The 19,219-nt window shown below is 47.0% G+C and overlaps 2 pseudogenes; one reads left to right on the top strand and one right to left on the bottom strand.

Moving 5' to 3' along the window:
• Nucleotides 1-6,775: 6,775 nt before the first annotated feature.
• LOC123629890 lies at nt 6,776-7,795 on the top strand (annotated as a pseudogene).
• Nucleotides 7,796-13,937: 6,142 nt separating this feature from the next.
• LOC123629908 lies at nt 13,938-17,992 on the bottom strand (annotated as a pseudogene).
• Nucleotides 17,993-19,219: the final 1,227 nt, after the last annotated feature.

Below are 19,219 nucleotides of genomic sequence, written 5' to 3'. Positions count from 1 at the left end.
TGGGGGACACTCCCTCATGGGGGTCAGGAAGCGATGAGAATGTCGAGGACAGACGGGAGCCCTGCAGGCTGCAGGAGCACAGGCGCCCGGGGCAGGAAGGATCGCAGTCCGGGAGGGAGGCAGGGCCCCGGGGCTGTGCCGGGCAGCTGGGGTCTGGCTGCAGAGCAGTGGGGAGCCGGGGGGCGCAGGCAGGAAGGCTGTGCGATGTCACCTACACTCACAGAGGCTCGCCCTGCTGTGTTTGCAGAACACACTGCAGGCACGGAGGGCAACCAGGAGCCTTATTGGCAGCCGCAGGGGAGGTGCTGATGGTTCCGATGCCCCCAGAGAGGGGGAGCTGGCAGGGCAAGATGCCAGGAACCCCTCTCGGCAATAGTGGGGAGGTGCCACTCACTGAGATGGAAACACAGAGGAGGTTGGGGCAGGCTGGGGCAGAAAGCAGGTGTGGGTCTGGATGGGACAAGCTGGCAGTGCCTGTTGACAGCAAGGGGGGGGCACTACGGCAAAAGGACGTTTTAACCAGTCCTGACTGGACATCCCCAGTATGCCAGGCACAGGCCGGGTCTGTCTGCAGCACTGCCCAGGCCCCCCTGTCCTCCTGTCTGGGTGCAGCCCGGCCCAGCAACACCTGTGGGCCTGTGACTGTCAGGCCAGGGACTTCATGCCTGCAGCCTCACCCCGTCAGCCCCAGGCAGGAGGTGGCCCATTCCCAGGTCAACAAGGGACAGAGGGGTATAGGGCTCGCCACTGGGCATCTGGGACCCTGTGTGGCCATTACAGGCCCAACTGTCTCTCTGGAAAAATGCCTTGGACACTGTTGCTGGCAGTCATCACACCCACATGTCATTTCTCATGTCAGTTAGTGGCAGAGTTGCTATAACACAGAGGCCTGAAAATGTGTGGCCCAGAGCTGGGTCATGCTGCTGCAGGGTGTCATCCAGGACCCAGTTCCTTTGCAGAGGCCTGGGGGGCTGTTCTCAGTCACATAAAGCAGGGGTCACTGAGGGGCAGGCGCCGTCCTTCTAATAATGGGCCTCAGGACTTGCCCAGGGTCCCTTCTACCTGTATCCTTCTCCCAGGCTTCACTCGATGGCCACACTATGGTCAGGGAGGCTGAGAAATGTCATGTCTACACAAGCAGACGGGAGCCCTGCTAATGCCCAGGGATTCTGTCATCGAGAGTGAGGGGCGATGAATGTGGAAGGACAATTTTATAGTCATTATCTCACTTTCAGACAGTAGCTGACCAAATTTTGAAGTCCCTGGAGCTGTCCTCAAACACAGAGGTGACCCTCATAATGGAATCCACACAGCAAAGGAAAAGATAGGGGTCACTTTTGGAAAACTCAAAGAGATGGTCAAAGTTTTTTGGTGAAACGTCTCCAAAATATATACTATTCTTAGATTTTTTTTCATGCCATGAAAACTTCAATTCTCACTATAATCCAGTAGTTCCCAGGATCATGACCTTTTAAAATTTATCCTTTTTGGATTGAACTCCTGCATTTTGGATCTTAGTCTAGAAGGGATTCTTTTTTTAATACAGGAAGTTTGAACAAGTTCCATTTGGCAGATTCTAGAGCAGAGAAACAAAAATCTCTCTTACATAACATATTTTGGGGTTTCTTTACGTTCAGTTAACTCAGAAGTCACCGAATTATTATAAACATTTGCGGCCTAGGGTAGGCATTGGAGTTCGGGGTTCATGTTACGCAAACCACTGCTGCTAAGAATTCCCGAGCACAAGTCTCATCAGCCCCGGACACCTTTGGGCAGCTTTCCAAACAGTACACCTTGCTCTTTTATTTAGCATATGAAGGGGCATGGAATGCCAGGAACGTAGGTCTGCAAGGCAGGCTAACTGCTGTGCTGCTGCCGGCCGCAGTCTGTCTGCACTTGGTTTTTCCCAGTCCTTTTGGGGCCTCAGTTTGTGACTCTGTGCAATGAGATTGGCAATAACTAGTGAGCATCTTGTAAACTTTGGCTGCCTTTGTCCCCTGGTGGATCTCATTTTTTTCTGTCCCATAGTATAACAGCGCCCTGCCACACCAGAGGGTGTCAGACTGTATTTCGAGGATCCGCAGAGCTCTGCCCAGGCCCCTCGGGTCTCTCTGGCTGGTTAGGGGAGGAGGAGCCCAGGCTCGCAGGAGCAGCTCTGCTTGTACCTGTCTGATAATCTGAGATGTGTGATTACAGTGGAAAAATAAAACATTTGATTCTTTAAAAAAGTTAGCAGGCTACTCTTCCAGAAATGATCTTCAAAGTCATTTCCAGTCCTGAAACTATGAGACTCTGAGAGGTCAGGGAAGGGAGCCTGGAAGATGATGTCTATGAACGGCCGCCAAGTGCCCGGGTGGAGCCGGAAAGGCTGCAGAGCCAGGATGGAGGGGGAGGGCGGAGCAGGTGGGAGGGGGCGTTTGCAAGGAGCTGCCGGTGGGCGAGCCCTGCAGGGAGGCCCTCTGGGTTCACATCGAAAGAACCGGACCTCGGACCTCGGAGTTAGGAGGCAGAAGTTAAGAGCCCAGCTGGGCTTCCGTGAGCCAGGTGATCCCTAATGAGGGGCTTTTCCCCTGAGTCTTGGTTTCTTCTTCTTTGAAAGTTGAATTCGGAAGGTGAGGGTGGGAGAATTAGGCAAGTCTGTAACACCCTGTGTGTATTTCCAAAATCCCCCAACCCAAACAAGTCTTTATCCACTTGACACTAACTCATTTGGTGGCACAATCTGACCTGAACAAATATGAGGTTACATGTATGCTTTATGTATCCTTTTTAGTGCAAATACGTATCTGTAGATATCTCCACACACATGTGGTTCTGTTTCATTTCAGAAGTGGCCGTGTGTTTAACTGTGGGTGCCCTGGCAGACGCACTCAGTGTGTTAGGTAACGCATGGTGTATACATGCATGATCTTCCCGAAATCTGAGGAATTCTGGAATCCAAGTACATTTGTCCCCAGTGGTTTTGGATAAAGGGCTGAAGCCCTGTAATAATTCCTGACCTGCCCTTCAGGCCTGCGGTGAGGATGCCAAGAGCCACCAGGCGTGAGCACCTGCTGTAAGTCATGACGCGTCCCCCGCTACAAAGGACAACGTTCCTCGAGCAATACTAGGGTCTCTGTGCTAGTCTGCCGGGGCTGCCATGGCAAAGTACCACAGACTGGGGGCCTTAAACAACAAACATTTATTTTCTCATGACTCTGGAGGCTGGAAGTGTGAGACCAAGGTGCCAGCAGGGTTGGGTTCCTCTGGGGCCTCTCTCCTGGGCTTGCAGACGCCGTCTTCTCTCTGCATCCTCACCTGGTCTCTCTATGTGTGTCTGTGTCCCAATCTCTTTTTATAGGGACACCAGTCAGATTGGGTTAGCCCACCCTGATGTCCTCATTTCAACTTAATTACCTCTTTAAAGACACTATCTCCAAATACATTCACATTCCTGTGGGGTTAGGAAGGCAACACGTGATTTTTAGGGGACATAACTCAGCCCATGGAGTCACCTTTTGCTGCAGTCAGTGCTCTTCTCCTGGCTGGGTGTCTAAGCCCCTGGCCTTCTTCATTTTTCACGTGTTAACACACTTGAACCCGGATGGACCAGCCTCACCTTTCCTGCCTCCCAGCCATCGTGTGACTCCCCTACAGCGGAGCATCTGGAAATTGGGGGTGTCCGTTGCAAGAGCACACTGAGGTCCTGACGAATGACCAGAAGCGCGTCTGCTAACTGTGAAATTTCAGGCGGGGCCCCGCCAGGCTGGTGTGAAACTGGTGACCGATCCGCCCACACCAAGCAGGGTTTCCCTTTGTCCGCCCCACCTTGGGCAGGGGGAGGGCAGGAAGGAAAGCAGCAGCCTCCGGTCCCTGTGCCCGGCGGCCTGGCGGAGGCCACTCAGTCTGTGTCCAGTTTCAATGAAGGGCACAGCTGGCAGAAGAACGACCAAAGGGACGACAGCGTCGCTCCCCGACAGACCATCCGTCTGGGTTTACTGTCCTGTGTTTTCTGACGGGGCCACACTGGGGGCTGGCCGGCGGGGGCAGGCACCGTGTGTGTCTGCAATAAGACCAGCAGAGGGGTCTGTCCAGCAACGAGTACCTGCCGGCCTCCTGAGGTCGCAGAGCTCCGGCCGGACTCTCGGGAGCCGCTCCGGCTGCAGCGTCGTTAGTCGGGCAGGAGGAGGCCCGAGTCCTTCCTCTGCCCCCGTCTCTTCCCTGGGCTTTGCTGGAGCTGCGGATGAACCCGGCACGGAGCCCGCGGTCCCCGCAACGCGCGTCCCGCAGTCTGGCACGGACGCATCTCACGCAGCGGGGACGCGTCCCCGAGTGTCAGCTGGGCCCGCTCTCGGCCTCCAGCGGCCCCGCGGCCTCGTGTCACCAGGTGTTTCCGGTGCTACGTCCTCTCCGGGGGCACTTTGGCTTCTAACCGCGTCGGACTCCCGTGCTGCGGGGACTCGCACCGGAGCCTTCCGTGGCCTCCCGGGAGTCACCATGAGGGACGCTGTCCCCGGCAGGGGTTTGTGGCCCGAGCACAGCCTTACGGGAGCTCGCACGGGAGGCGCCGGGGCCATCACAGTGACATGGCTTCTCTTTTAAAAGTGTGAAACGTACGTGTGGCATTAAGGAAAGAGACAGCCTCGGTGACGCTGGGATCATCGCGTGTCCCAGGCTGCTGGCAGCGCGGCTGAGACAAGGGGGCGGGGCGACAGCAGCCTTTGCTTTCTGTCCCTGCTTCTCCGTGACACAGAGCGTACCGGCCTCTCGTTCCACAAGTGATGCATCTTCCAGACGAAAGACCATCCTCTAGGAATAGGCAGCTGGGTGCTGCCAGCCTGGGGGAGCGGGAGGTCCCTGTCCCCGCACGGGACCAGGTGGCAGGCCTCGGCGTGGGGGGCGCAGGGCCGGGAGTCCGCACAGGCACCGCCGCCTCACTCAGCTGCTCTTGTCCGCGACCAAGGCCCGGCGGGGACAAGGGCCACCGGCTCCAACGCACACGCCGGTGACCCGAGTTCCCTCCGTGGGGGGGGCTTTGGAGCCCACGGACCTTCCCACGGGGGCGGGGGACAGCCCCTCAGCCCGCCCCTGTGCCGCCACCAGGCCTGTCTTGGACTTTGAAAATGCTCCCAACTCACGGTGCGCTGGCAAGTGACACACAGGGACGGCTCGGAGCATGTGCATGAGCGAGAGCCCGTGTGGTGTGTGTATGAGTGTGGCGTGCGGTGTGTGTGATGTGTGGTGTATGAGTGTGTGTCATGACTATGGTGTGTGATGTGTGGTGTATGAGTGTGTGATGAGTGTGGTGTGTCGTGTGTGTAATGTGTGGTGTATGGGTGTGTGTATGTGTATGAGTGTGATGTGGGGTGTGTGTAATGTGTTGTGTATGAGGGTGTGTGAAGAGTGTGCTGTGTGGTGTGTGTAATGTGTGGTATATAGTGTGTGTGATGAGTGTGAGGTGTGGTGTGTGTGATGAGTGTAGTGTGTGGTGTGTGTAATCTGTGGTGTATGAGTGTGTATGAGTCTTAAGTGTGGTGTGTGTGATGTGTGGTGCATAAGTGTGTGTGATGACTGTGGTGTGTGCTGTGTGTAATGTGTGGTGTATTTGTCTATGATGAGTGTGGTGTGTGTGGTGTGTGTAATGTGAGGTGTATGAGTGTGTGATGAGTGTGGTGTGTGGTGTGTGTGATGTGTGGTGTATGCATGTGTATGAGTGTGGTGTGTGATGCATGTGGTGTGTGGTGTCTATATTGTGTGGTATATGAGTGTGTATGAGTGTGATCTGTGGTGTGTGTGATGAGTGTGGTATGTGGTGTGTGATGTGTGGTGTATGTTTGTGTGTGATGAGTGTGGTGTGTGGTGTGAGAATGTGTGTGATGAGTGTGGTGTGTGGCGTGTGGAATGTGTGTGATGAGTGTGGTGTTTGGTGTGTGCAATGTGTGGTGTATGAGTGTGATGAGTGTGCTGTGCTGTGTGTTTGATGTGTGGTGTATGAGTGTGTGGTGAGTGTGATGTGTGGTGTGTGTGTTGTGCTGAGGGTGTGTGTTAGGCTAGAAATTTCTGGATCCTTCCAGCACGTTGATACAAGTCTCGGGTTTTCTCCCACGTTATCTCATTTCATCCTGGCACAGCCTGTCCAATGTGTGTTGTCCCCATTTCACAGATGGAAACTGAGGCTTGCGGGGACTTCAGCATCCCCCAGAATCCCACAGATGATCAATAGTCGGCAGTGCTGGCCCTGTCTGCTGATTCCCCAACCGCGATTCTTTCCCCAACGTGTGTCCCCACCCAGCTGGCTCAGCTGACAGCGTGTAGAAAAGGTGTCCCACGTCAGTCCACAGCTATCGCTGCTTTGGATGTGGGATGTGCCACCTGAGCCAGCAGGGGAGAGGGGACCGGGGTGTCCCGGGTTCCAGGGTTACAGACCCCCTGGGAGGCAGAAGAAGTGAAGAGCACCCCCCCACCTGCCACCCTCCTGCGTGTCACCCAGGGCCGGGGCACCGGCACTAGGTTTTGTTCCCCAGGCCCCAGTGCTATGGGAAGAAGAGGTTTTAAGTGAGAAAAAAGAGCCCTCAGTCCAATAAAAAAAACTTCAGAAAAATGCTGATTTTAAACAGGGGTGTGTCCGCTCGCGTGTTACATTTTGGAGTCACCAGGGGGCTCCTGAGAGCCTTTGTGTCGCTGCTGGGAGCTGAGACGTCACAGGGGCGTGTGGGGTCCGGCGCATCCCCGACACACAGCAAATACTCATGTGGGACTTTCAGACCCGCCTTTGGAGAACTTCCTCTGTGCCACTGCAGTTTGGAAGTTGCCTTCCCGTCTACTCTTGTCGCCTCTGCTGCCTGCACCATGTCGCCTCAGCAGCACTGCCGGTGGCCCGCGACTCTCGGAGGGCTCAGAGCCTTCTGGGGTCAAACAGCCAATCTAGGAAGGGCCAGCGTGGCGCTCCCGGGCCCCTTCTGGCAGGTGCTGGCCCAGGTGGCTGGCGACAAGTGGAGGTGCCACCAGGCACCTGATTCCTCCTCCTCTCGGGCCCTGCGCCTGTATGAACCCAGGTCGGAACAAGACCCCGGGGTCGGGGGCGGCGAAGGCCAGCTCCGGGCGGTGACTAAAGGACGGTGTTTAGACCGAGAAGGCGGCACCATGCTGCGCCCCGTCACCCGCCTCCTCTGTGACACGCACGGCCTTCTTCTGGGTACTGCACGGCTGTGTTCAGTGGTGTTTCGAGAAACATGTGGCCGCTCTGGGAGGAATCACACCTGGGACGTGCAGTCCCTGGTCAGGGTAAGAAGGCGCCGGAGGCCGCGCAGATCGTCACAGACGTCTTGACCCCCCGCGTCCAAGGAGGAGCCGCGGGACGAAAGCCAAGCGACGTTAAAGGAGCTGTCCCCACGGCCGCGCTCATGCCAGGGGCTGAAAACTCGTCCGCCACCTGCGGAAACACAACATACCCTCTGCCGCCGCAGCCAGCTCCGGGTCTGCGTCACTCGAGAAGAAGACAAGCAGGAACAAGGAATTCTTTGGTTTGTTTCGTCACCTCGTTTTGGGAGACGACCTGGGAGTGAAGAGCGGGAAGCCGGAGCCCAACATATTCCTGGCTTGTGCCAAGACGTTGTCCCCGCCTCCTCCCGTGGAGCAGGGCCTTGTCTTTGAAGATGCTCCCAACGGGCTGCAGGCGGCCCTGGCAGCCGGGATGCAGGCGGTCACGGTTCCAGACGGACCCCTGAGCCACGACCTGACAGCAAAGGCCACGCCGGTGCTGGATTCCCTGCAGGACTTCCAGCCCGAGCTGTTTGGGCTGCCCTCCTACGGATGAGGGAGGACGTGTCCTGCACTCCCTGCCCACACCGGGCCACGCTGCTGGGCAGGCGACAGCACCCAGACCGCAGCCTGCATATTGATCCCGGCCTTCCTGTTGGCGTGGCCCACTCCGTAAAGTGTTGATAGAACACGGCTTGGCAGTTGACAGAAAACAAAGTAGAGACAGCCCAGAACAAAGGTGAAACTTGAATGACCATCTGAAAAGTCGAGCTGGTGTAGCATGTGATAGACAAGCGAGTAGACATGCTTGCGTGTGTATACCAGTGTGCTAACATGCGTGTAGGCATTACATATATATATATATGAAGGTATATACATATATATATATGTATATATATATATATGCATGCATGTATGTGTAGAATGTATACCTCTCCAAGACCAAATAAGTTATATTTGCGTTTGTTTTATTTTAGTTTTTCTGAACACTTGACTGGGAAATGTGAACTATGTATACATATGTGTATATGTTTTTGTGTATATACGTGTACACATATATGTTATTTTTTATATATTGTACCCTGTTTCACTTTCCTCTGTATTGATAATTAACATGCAGGAACAACTGACGCAGTGAGATGTTAATTCTGTCTGGTTGTAATCTGAGCGGGAAAGCCATGTTTTTGATGAGTACTAAGAGGTAATTGTCCTTATTAGCTACTATTAAAATTCTTTTTGTGACCTCAAAAAAAGAAAGAAAGAAAGAAAGAAAGAAAGAATGGTGTTCATCCACAGTCCACAGGAGATCCTCCTGGAGGACGCCCAGGGGTTGGAGTTCTAACAACAGCAGGTGGAGATGAGGACCAGGAAAATGTTCTTCGCTGCTGTCAGAGTAGCCCTATTTTTAGCCTCCTTTGCTGTGGCCTGAGAAAACACAGATTATGAAAAACGCATTTTACTCCATGCAACACAGCCGTAGCTAAGGCCTATGACAGGGAATCTACTAGAAGCCATGGCTCTTTCAGGCAGAAGCATTTTAAAATTTGTCTTTGTATCTTCAAGGCCTGTAACAGGCCCTGGTATACAGGAGGTGCATAATACACGGCGAGCAGAGGGAGGCAGGAAGTGTGTCCTGGCTGGCAGGAACAGTGCTGTCGTCAACACTGTCAACAGTCTCCTGAGCAGGTAAGCCTGTCTGGAGCACAGTCCCCTGTGTCTCCGGGGGAGCTTCTCCCTCCACCCTCAACCGAGGGGCGGCCCCGGGGGTCGATAAGTGTGCTCCAGTGTGGGCACGTCGGTACGGAGAAGCGTCCTCCTCTTTCTCATTCGGAGAGAGCAGAGGCGGGTTCGGAAATGAGCTCAGAAAGAAAGAGGAGCAGCACTCGCCTGCCAGGAGTTTGCAACCAGGGACAGGAAGATCATGATGTACATAGAGACGGGGTCTCGCTACGTTGCCCAGGCTGGACTCAAGCTCCTGGGTGCAAGCGATCCTCCGGCCTCAGCCTCCCTCCCGAGTGGCCGTGGCAGGTTTAGACCATCGCCAGGCCCAGAAGGCAACAGCGCGGGGCAGCCCTGCAGCAGGAGGCCAGCAGCCTCCTGCGGACACAGCTCCTCCAGTCTCCTCAGTGCCAGGGGCCAGGGGCCACTGCCTCTATTCCCACCCATGTCGCTCCCTTGTCTACCTGGACTTCCTTGTCCTGGGGGACGTCATCCACTGTCAGGTCCCCGGGAAGACAACAGCTCTTCTCCTGGTTCCAGATAAGCAGCATGTGGCCCTGCAGACAGCAGGCACACACGGCAGGAGGAGAGGGGACTCGAGGGAGGCAGTGGGAGGGACACAGACCCCGCACCAGACAACGGGCTTAAACTGGGACTCCACAGCGTCCCACTGGTGTGACCTTGGGCAGGTTACTGAAGTCGCAAAGCTGCCATTTCCACGTCTGTAGATGGGGATTTAGAACATATTTAACGGGTTTTCTCAGGGGTGAATGAGAACGTGCGCACACTCAGTGAAGGCTGGACCTCTTTGGTGTGAAGGCTGTCACACGGCTGTCCAAACCGTGTGTCCCTGCAGACTTCCGACACACAAGTCAGCCGGGTGGAGACGCTTTCACAGCCGGTCTCCCTACCCCCATCCCCTGTGGCTTCGCCTTGTCTGAGACGCCAGCGCTTGAGCGGAAAAGTCGGTGATGGACACGAACCCAGGAACCACGCGGTCGGGCCTGCTCCCAGGGAGGGTTGACGAGTCACTGGAGCCTCGGCCAGCCACTCACCTCGCCTGCAGAATGAGGACCAGCGCGTCCCCACCCAGCTGAGCTCGTCTATACAAAGATGTTTCTGAGAGACGCCGTAGACCGCGACCCGGAGCCGCTCGGAGGCGGTGAATAATAGCTCTTCAAGTCTGCAGTAACAAACGGCTCCAGGCCGGGCGCGGGGGCTCACGCCTGTCATCCCGGCACTCTGGGAGGCCGAGGCGGGAGGATCGCTCGAGGTCAGGAGTTCGAGACCAGCCTGAGCAAGAGTGAGACCCCGTCTCTACTAAAAATAGAAAGAAATTATCTGGACAACTAAAAATATATATAGAAAAAATTAGCCGGGCATGGTGGCCATGCCTGTAGTCCCAGCTACTCGGGAGGCTGAGGCAGGAGGATCGCTTAAGCCCGGGAGTTTGAGGTTGCTGTGAGCTAGGCTGACGCCACGGCACTCACTCTAGCCCAGGCAACAGAGTGAGACTGTCTCAAAAAAAAAAAAAAAAAAAAAAAAAAAAATTGGCCTCCAATAAAACTACATTGCAAAAAATGGGAAAGAAACAGAATGGGAAGAGTAAAAAGGTTGAAGAGGCAGAGCCTGAAGAATTTGTGGTGGAAAAAGTATTGGATCAACGTGTAGTAAATGGGAAAGTGGAGTATTTCCTGAAGTGGAAGGGATTTACAGATGCTGACAACACTTGGGAACCTGAAGAAAATTTGGATTGTCCAGAGTTAATTGAAGCATTTCTTTTTTTTTTTTTTTAGATTAAGAAATAACTTTATTTTTTGTGTGTCAATCTCATGATTGAAAAGACATGTTGCTCTCAGATAGACAGAGGCATAATTTGAAACAAAATTCTTTCTGAAAATTTAGCTTATGAACTCATTACACTGCAAATCAGAGAAGGATCAACAAAAAGCTGCAGCCAACATTTAAAACTGGTAAAACACTCTATCCTAGGCTTAGTAGCAGAAATTTTGAAGCTTTATCAAAAGCACATCAGCCACAGAATAGCAACAATAGAGGCATTAACTGTTGTGCCTTCAACTTAAGAAAAGCATTTAAAATATCATCCCATTTCCTATAAAAAAGTCATTTCCCAGAAAAGAATTTATTTATTTAATCAAAAGACTGTTAGAACTGGAATACTCTTCTTCCACTTCAGTCTAGGTTTGCCTTTAATCAACATCTCTAGCTAATACTTTGACAGAATTTGGCTTCTCAGAAGTCTGTCATTTAAGCACAGTGTGGAATGGGAAAAAGTGTGTATACGAGGAAACTAGAAGAGTACAAAAAATAGTCACTTCTGAAACTCACTGGTGCTCAAGACATCAGAGGCTCTCTATTAAAGTGGGTCCCATAGGCCTGAGAGCTTTGTGCTTGAGGAAATACTACTTAGAGGTAGCTCTGGTTCTGGTTTATATTTAATTACAATTTGCTGTGTCCTGTAACAGGAAAGTTCTAACATTTTCAGGAAAGTAAAAGCACTCTAAACTTCCTCCTTACCCACCCTATAGCTTCCCCATAGAGAAGGGTAAGAAAAAGCTTAATGTGACTCCACATAAAATAGCAGCTAATTCAGCAATTCATACCTTATAGTTGGCAGGACTAGGAAAGGCAGCCTGGTGCCCCAAGGTCTAGGAGCTGGACCTACAGAAGTGTGGAGCTCTGGTGTGCTCACAGCACTCAGGAAAAGGAGGAGAGGGGACTGATTAGGGTGCACATATGGAGAAGTTCTTTTATGCATTTCATGGCACATTCTGCCACAGCAACAAATCAACCAAATCAGGAAGAAATTTGACTGTACTCTTAGATTTCAAAGTCTGTGCCCCTCATCCACTCCCTACCTACACTTCATGCAAGAAAGAATGATCACTATTATCTATTTGAATATAGGGCCTAAGAAGAGGTGGGCCAGTATGGGTACAAACACTATATTCTATAACAAAACACTTTTTGAAAAGATTTATGTAACTTTAAGTATGAAAATGAATGCTTCACCTCTATATAGGTATCATTGCATAGTCTTGCACCCATATGAATATGGTCATGTTTGAAAGAGAACTCAAGCACACACACTGAATCCAAAAGGCAGTTTTACGGGAGATGCGAGTCGCTAATAACTTTGCCCAGAGCATCAACCATGCCACTCTGAGCCTCTCTCCTTGAGTCAATACTCTGAATGTCAAACTGAAAGGGAAAGCATCAAATATTCAGACCAAATTAATTAGGTGCCACAAACTTTACCACTCAGGGTATCATTTCAATGATACTGAAAAAATACCTACTGCCTAAAGTATTCATTTTTAAGAAGTTAATAAACTGAAAATTTCAAAGGAGAAAGTGGTTGTGAGAACCTTCCTCCCACTCCCTCTTCAAATAAATCATTAAATACACTGTCATTTTTATCATAACAATATAAATAATTTCCATCATCCTGAATATTACTTTATAAAGGTATATATTTCAAGAGGCTTTAAAAACATTTTTCAACCCAGCATTTGAGAATAAAGCATTCAAAGAGTTTTGTATATAGTAACACATACATGTGATAAGTGATGATATATGTATATATATTTATATAAAAAACAAACTTGGCCAGAAGTTAAGGCTACCTACAAAGTTGTCCAAGTAAATTATGCTTGTCAAAACAATTACAAAATTAAAATCACACATACATTTTTAAATCATCTAAACCACTGACAAAATAAGGTTCAGCATCTAAAGTTTTCAAATTAACTGCAAGAAAGTGCTACAGACATTTACATTTTCTTAGTATAAGTCAGTGTTCCCACAAAGTTGCATTTAAATTTTTTACCAGCCTCAAAAGTAATACAACTAAAAACAAACTTCTACAATTTAGTACCTAGCACTCTTAAGAGAGAATAGGTTGTAAATGGCAGGCAACAAGCATCATTTACAAGTGTGCTGTCTCACACACCAAAGTCCAGTTCATAATACTGTTTGACCTGACACATGGTTGAAATTCTAAGCCTCAAAAGGGACTGAGAATGAACATTTCATTAATAATTACACATATCAGCAACCACATGATAAAGGTTTCAGGCTTTTCCCATTCAAAGTAAATAATTTAAATATGAAACAAAATAACACCAAAATGTAAGTTGCCTCATTTCAAAACAATGAAAAGTCATTCCTGACATTTGTCTAAATATTTAAATCCTTTAAAAAAAGTATTCTGAACAAATGCTTTTTAAAATTAATTTCAGAAAATATATTTATAAATATAACTCAGAGCCTGCAAGCTTCTCATAGAGTTTTGAACGAACAGAATTCACTAAGATGGAGGGAAGTCATTTAACTCATGTATTATTTTAGAAAATAAACTAAGATGGCTAAATCTATCTTACTTTTAGTTTGGTGTTTTACATTTCCAGTTTGCACATCTAAAAGCTACTTTTATTTTTTTTTTTTGTCTTCCAAATTCTGTACAACATATATTTTAGGATGAAAATTTCCATCAAATGGTAACAGGAGCAAGATTTTTAACACAATAATGTTTAATGCTAAGGATGTTATGTCTCTGTTGATCAAAAAGAAAATCCTATCTTAGACTTGATTAAAATTTAGTGTTTTAGGCACTATCTTAATAAAACTAGCACCCTCAATTATTAGCTCATGCCTAAATAGGTTACTTTCAACAAATTACTGAAATAATTTCTCTCTTTTAAAAGAGTTTGTTCCTATTTAAAGATAAAATATATTTATTCACTGAATCAATAGAACATTTTGAGCAACTCATAGCTTTTTTATGAGAGCTGATTCACCAAAAGAAAATCATTTCAATCCTCTACAGCAGAACTTCAGCTATAGAATTTAGGCATCACTGAGAAGTTAGGACAGGTAAAAAGACATTTATTAATACTTAGTGACATAACAGTTTTTTTTAATAACTTTAAACATTATTTCTCTTAATAATTTTTCAGGTAACAGTGTCTAAAGAATACAATTTTTAAGATTAATATACAAAATCACCTTAAGGAATTACTGCAAGATGCTACTTTGCCAGCATGGCCCAGCATTTGTCTTAGTTTGTTTTCCCTTCATCTTTGCTTTAAAAAAAAAAAGCCCAAAACTAAAAACAAAAAAACACCTAGAAGGTGAGGCAGGTGATTGTCTTCATGAGCTATTTGATATAGACAGTGGCAGAAGATGAAGAGAATAGAATGACATATTTAAAAAGCCAACTCAAGCACAGAATGCTTCCCATGTTATGATCCAGTGGAATGCAAGCTAGAAATAGGATAGAATTTAGAAATACGGCTCTGTGTTGATGGGTTAAGGCATTCAGACTCCCCAGTCCTTTTAAAGAACACTTCCTGTTCCTGGAGTTTCCTGGCAAACTCTTCTTCCAGTGTCTTTTTCCTAGGTCTCAATTTCTCTCTCCACTTCTTTAATTTTTGGCTGTGTTCCTCATCTAACTCCTTTAGTTTCTGTGTCTCATGCTCAACCAACAGGTGGCATTTTTCATTCTGCAGCTGATGCAGTTCTCAGACATTGGCTTCACACTGCAACTGAAGATCCCGCATTTGATTTTCATGTTTCTGATGCTGAGCCATTCTCTCGTTTTTCTGCCTCTTTTCTTCTTGTGCAGCAAACTGTTTAATTTTGTCACAGTCCTGATCTGGCGTAGCTGTTGAGTTAATTCTCAAACTTTTCTTAAACATGGCCATTCGAGTCTTAGCTTCACTGTGTTGAATCTTGGGTAATATTGTTCTTTCTTGAGTCTGCCTGTTTTTCAGTTCCTCAAATAAGTCATTGACTGTAATGCTCCATTTGTTCTGTTTCCTTCTCATGGCGCTTAAGTAGCTGATGTCTTTGTATGAAATATTGATCTTTAAGTTGCTGTTTGAGCAGTTGGTGTTTTTCTTGTAAGTGTCGTTCTTCAAGCTCCCAAATTGCAGCTTCTCGAGCTCTCATGAGCTGTTGCTTGTTATTCAGGCACTTGCTCTCAATATTGGCCAACTCTGCCTTCTGTTGTTGGATGATCTTTTTCAGAGAGCCATCTAATTCTTATTGTTGCTTCTGAACAAACTCTTGTTCTTGAGCATGCTGGCTTTCTGCAAGTTCCTCTTTCCTGCATTCCATGAGCTCTTTTCTCAGCTCTTTGGGTGCCTTCTCCACTTCATTTATAACCTCCTTCTTTCGGTTCTTTAGTATGTTCTGAAATTTGGACAGCTCTTTCTCTTGCTCTCCTTTGATGCCTTTGGCTTCATCCTGCAAGCGATTTGTGTGTTCTTGTTCCAGACGTTCAATAGTCTGTTTCTGCTGGTTTTCTAGTTTCTCGATTTCCCGGTCATATGCCGCTTTTTACTCATCATTTCCTGCTCAAAGCGCCAGAAAATTTGTTCTCGTTGTTGCTACAGTTTACTATTAAGCTGTTGTTGGGCTCGTTGCTCTTCTTTTTGAAGAAATCTTAATTCCCGAAGTTCCTGACATCTAAGAAACCTCAATTCTTCACTTTTGGAATCACTATCTGTAACTGTCTTTGACGTTGTTACACTCACTTCTACACCATCAACCATAAATTTGCATGTTTTCTTCAATGTTTTCTTTTGCCTTCTTGTTTCTTGTAAAGATATTGATCCACTGTCTTTAGTTTTACTGAGGAAGCTAGAGACGGATAAATTCAAGTCAATGCTGCTGTTATCAGCAGTAGAACCAGTGCCTGAATCAGCATCATGTTCCTTTTGATTCTCAGATTCTGGAAGCAGCATGGTTTCATTTTTTGACAAAGCACTGATTTCTCCTTTATTTTCTGCATCTCTAGAGTTGATATTAATACTGGGTATTAGAACAGGCTGAGGTTTACTGGGCTGTGAAACTGCAGTAACCTGAGGTTCTGTTTTAATTGGCACTTCACATGGCATTTCTTTTTCCTCTGTATCTATCTGAGTAGTGGCTTTATGAACATCCTGAGTTTCACCTCCTAAAGTCTTTTGGTCAGCATCAATCACTACATTTCCAACCTGTTTTTTCTGTGCTACTTCAATCAGTAATTTCTTCAACCTCATTTGTCCCTAGTTCTTCACTGGTCTCCAATATGTTCTCTGAACTGTTTATTAATTGTTCCTTATTTTTACCTTCTACAGATTTTTGATCTATCTCATTAGTTTCAACTATTTCTTTAATAGAAACTTCCTTAGTACCACCAGCCTCAAGATCCTCCTCAGGCTTCCTTATTAATTTCTGGTCTACTTCAATCACTTCTTCCCCATCATTACTCTGAGTATCCTCAGCACTGTTTTCAACAACCTTCTGAACATCTACTCCCTCGTTTATTTCTACCACGTTACTTGTATCGTTGATGACATCTTTTTGAGTTTTGTCATCTTTTCCTAATTTCTCTTGGCTGTCTTCCTTTTTAAGGCCAACTTCACTATCAATTGCTTGAATATCTTCCTCTTTTTCTGCAGTCTCTTGAGTAACTGAATCTATTGTTTGAATAACAGTATCTTTAATTTCTTCAGATTTTATAAGCCTATTTTCAAATGTCTGTTTCTCTTCCTGATCCCTTTCTTCCTCAGATTTTAGATTATCTTCAATGTTTGTTTCTAAAGTTATCACTGCATTATTCTCTTTTCCTTCACCGACTGAATTAGTGTTCACAGTTTCTTGGTTTCTTGTATCAGGTAGATTTTCAGACTCAGGTCTCTTCTCTCTCCCATTCTCTTTGATTACTGTTGTTCTATTATGGAGTTCAGCCATAGCTTCTAAATGAGCATCATTAACAAGTTCATTAATTCTATCCATAGCCTTTTCAGGTTCACCAGTGGTAGATTTTTCAATAAGAAATTTGTTGTTGAATTTATCTTCAGAAGTATTACGTTCTGTCTTTTCTGAGACAGATTCCAAAATACACGCATTTTGTGAAAGTTTGTCTTCTTCAGAGGTGGCAATACTAAGATCAGAGGAGGCATGCTTATCTGAAGGTATTGGCAGAGAATTTTCTGCTTCCTCATCATCATCTTCCTCTTTACCATCTTCAACTTCTGTTACTTCAGCCTTTGCCTCTGCAATCAATTCTCAGATTGGTTTATTGGAACCAACAGTAACAAAGGGATGCTGCAGTAGCTGAGATGTATTCCACCTAGCATCCACATTCTTTTCCAAGCATTTCTTTAGAAAGTCCTTAAAATTTGAAAACCATTTTGATGGCTGTGCTCAGTAGGGGGCTCAGATTTTGCTATTTTTAGCAGCACTCCCATTGGATTTAATTCATCATGAGGTGGTTCTATCTCAGCCATTTCTATTAAAGTAATACCCAGGGACCAAACATCAGCTTGGTAGTCATAGGGTCTGTCCTTAGATGTTTCACACGTGACTACTTCAGGAGCCATCCAATATGGTGTGCCAATAAAGGAATCTCTTCTTTGAATTGTCCTCGTGTTTTTAGCTGATACTCCAAAATCTGCCAATTTAATATCTCCATCTAAAGTAAAAAGAATGTTGCCAGCCTTTAGATCTCTGTGGATGATTTTATTATCATGTAAGTAGTTCAATGCCTCTAAAGTCTGTTTGCAAACTACTTGTATTTGGGACTCAGTTAATGGTCTCTCAAGTTCAAGCATCACAGCATCTACTTCTCCACCTGCACAAAATTCAATAAGGATCCAAAGATTATTCTCATAATAGAAGGCATCTAGAAGCTTGACTATATTTGGGTGATCACAAGATGCTAATATATCAATTTCAACCATGTAGTCTTCAAGTTCTTCAGATTTGGTGTCAATCACCTTTGCAGCAGCTAAAACGCTGGTCTCGTTATTCTGGGCCTTGTACACTTTCCCAAAGGCTCCGTCATCCAGTTCTCCTATAATCTCCCTAAACTCCTCGGGGAGCAGGTCCCTCTTCACATGTTCGTACTGCCTCTTCTTCTTCTCGCTCCCCAACTTGAAGATCTTACGGAAATTGAAGAAGGACATTTTTCCTTCCAACACAGAGTTCCTTGCACTTAACGGCTAAAAACAATAAAGGGCAAAGTTTCTCCTCCCTCTTCTCCTGCACGCAGCCAGCGTGGGGTCCCCCGGCTCCCGCAGCTCCGGCCCGCCGTCCCCCAGCATGCGGTGCGGCGACTCGGCTCCGGCCCACGGTGGGGGGCCGCGCGGGTGGGCGCCTTGGCCCTGGCCCACCCTCTGAGGGGCGGCACCTGCCTGGCCCGAGGGTCCGAGCTGTCCAGACGCCCGAGTCGCGGTGGCTTAGGCCCATGTCACGGCGAGTCTCCCTGAAGCATTTCTTAATTCTCAAAGAGCTGGTAAAGAAAAAGATGGTACAAAAAGAAAATCTTTATCTGACAGTGAATCTGACGATAGCAAATCAAAGAAAAAAAGAGATGGTGCTGACAAACCAAGAGGCTTTGCCAGAGGTCTTGATCCTGAAAGAATAATTGGTGCCACGGATAGCAGTGGAGAATTAATGTTTCTTATGAAATGGAAAGATTCAGATGAGGCAGATTTGGTGCTGGCAAAAGAAGCAAATATGAAGTGTCCTCAAATTGTAATTGCTTTTTATGAAGAGAGACTAACTTGGCATTCTTGTCCAGAAGATGAAGCTCAATAATTGTGTGCATTGTTTTTTATATATATTTATATATACACACACAATCTGGGGCTTGGTTTTTGATTTACTAATGTGAAGAAATAACTACATCTAATAAATCAAGTTTGATACATTTGTTTTGAAAGTAGTATTGAGAGAATTGTTGGGGGGTGCATCAATAGCACTGGTTACTTTGAACAAACAAAAGCTTTCGGTAGTTGCTTCCTTTATCAGAAAAGAACATATGATACCATGGTATATTATTTCCTCTGCACTAGAGAACAGCTTTTCTAAATGCTAGGGGAAATTTCCATAGCCATTTTTCAGTCAGAACTTGTGTTTAACTCATGCCTAAGGACCATTCTGGGTTTTTAAAATTTGTTTTTGTGTGTGTATACGTAAAATGCATATGTAAATGATTCTCTTTATTTTTAAACATTCACCGAAACAAAAATCATGGGTAAGCCCATGTGTCTGTGATGCTATCATTCTGAGCAACCTAAGAATTGAAAATTTTCCTGAAGCTGTAACATTTCAAACTAAATAGTTGGTTCATAATTAATTGGATAATTTAAAGGCAGCCATATTAGAATCCGTATCTACATGTATATTCATATAAATGCAACATTGTGTTTGCAAAATTCCTAAAAGGAAATCTTTATCGCTACCA

The sequence above is a fragment of the Lemur catta genome, unplaced genomic scaffold, assembly GCF_020740605.2.
Source record: "Lemur catta isolate mLemCat1 unplaced genomic scaffold, mLemCat1.pri scaffold_62_ctg1, whole genome shotgun sequence".
Classification (NCBI taxonomy): Eukaryota; Metazoa; Chordata; class Mammalia; order Primates; family Lemuridae; genus Lemur; species Lemur catta.
Note: the sequence above shows the minus strand (reverse complement) of the source record. Positions and strands in the feature narration are given on the sequence as shown.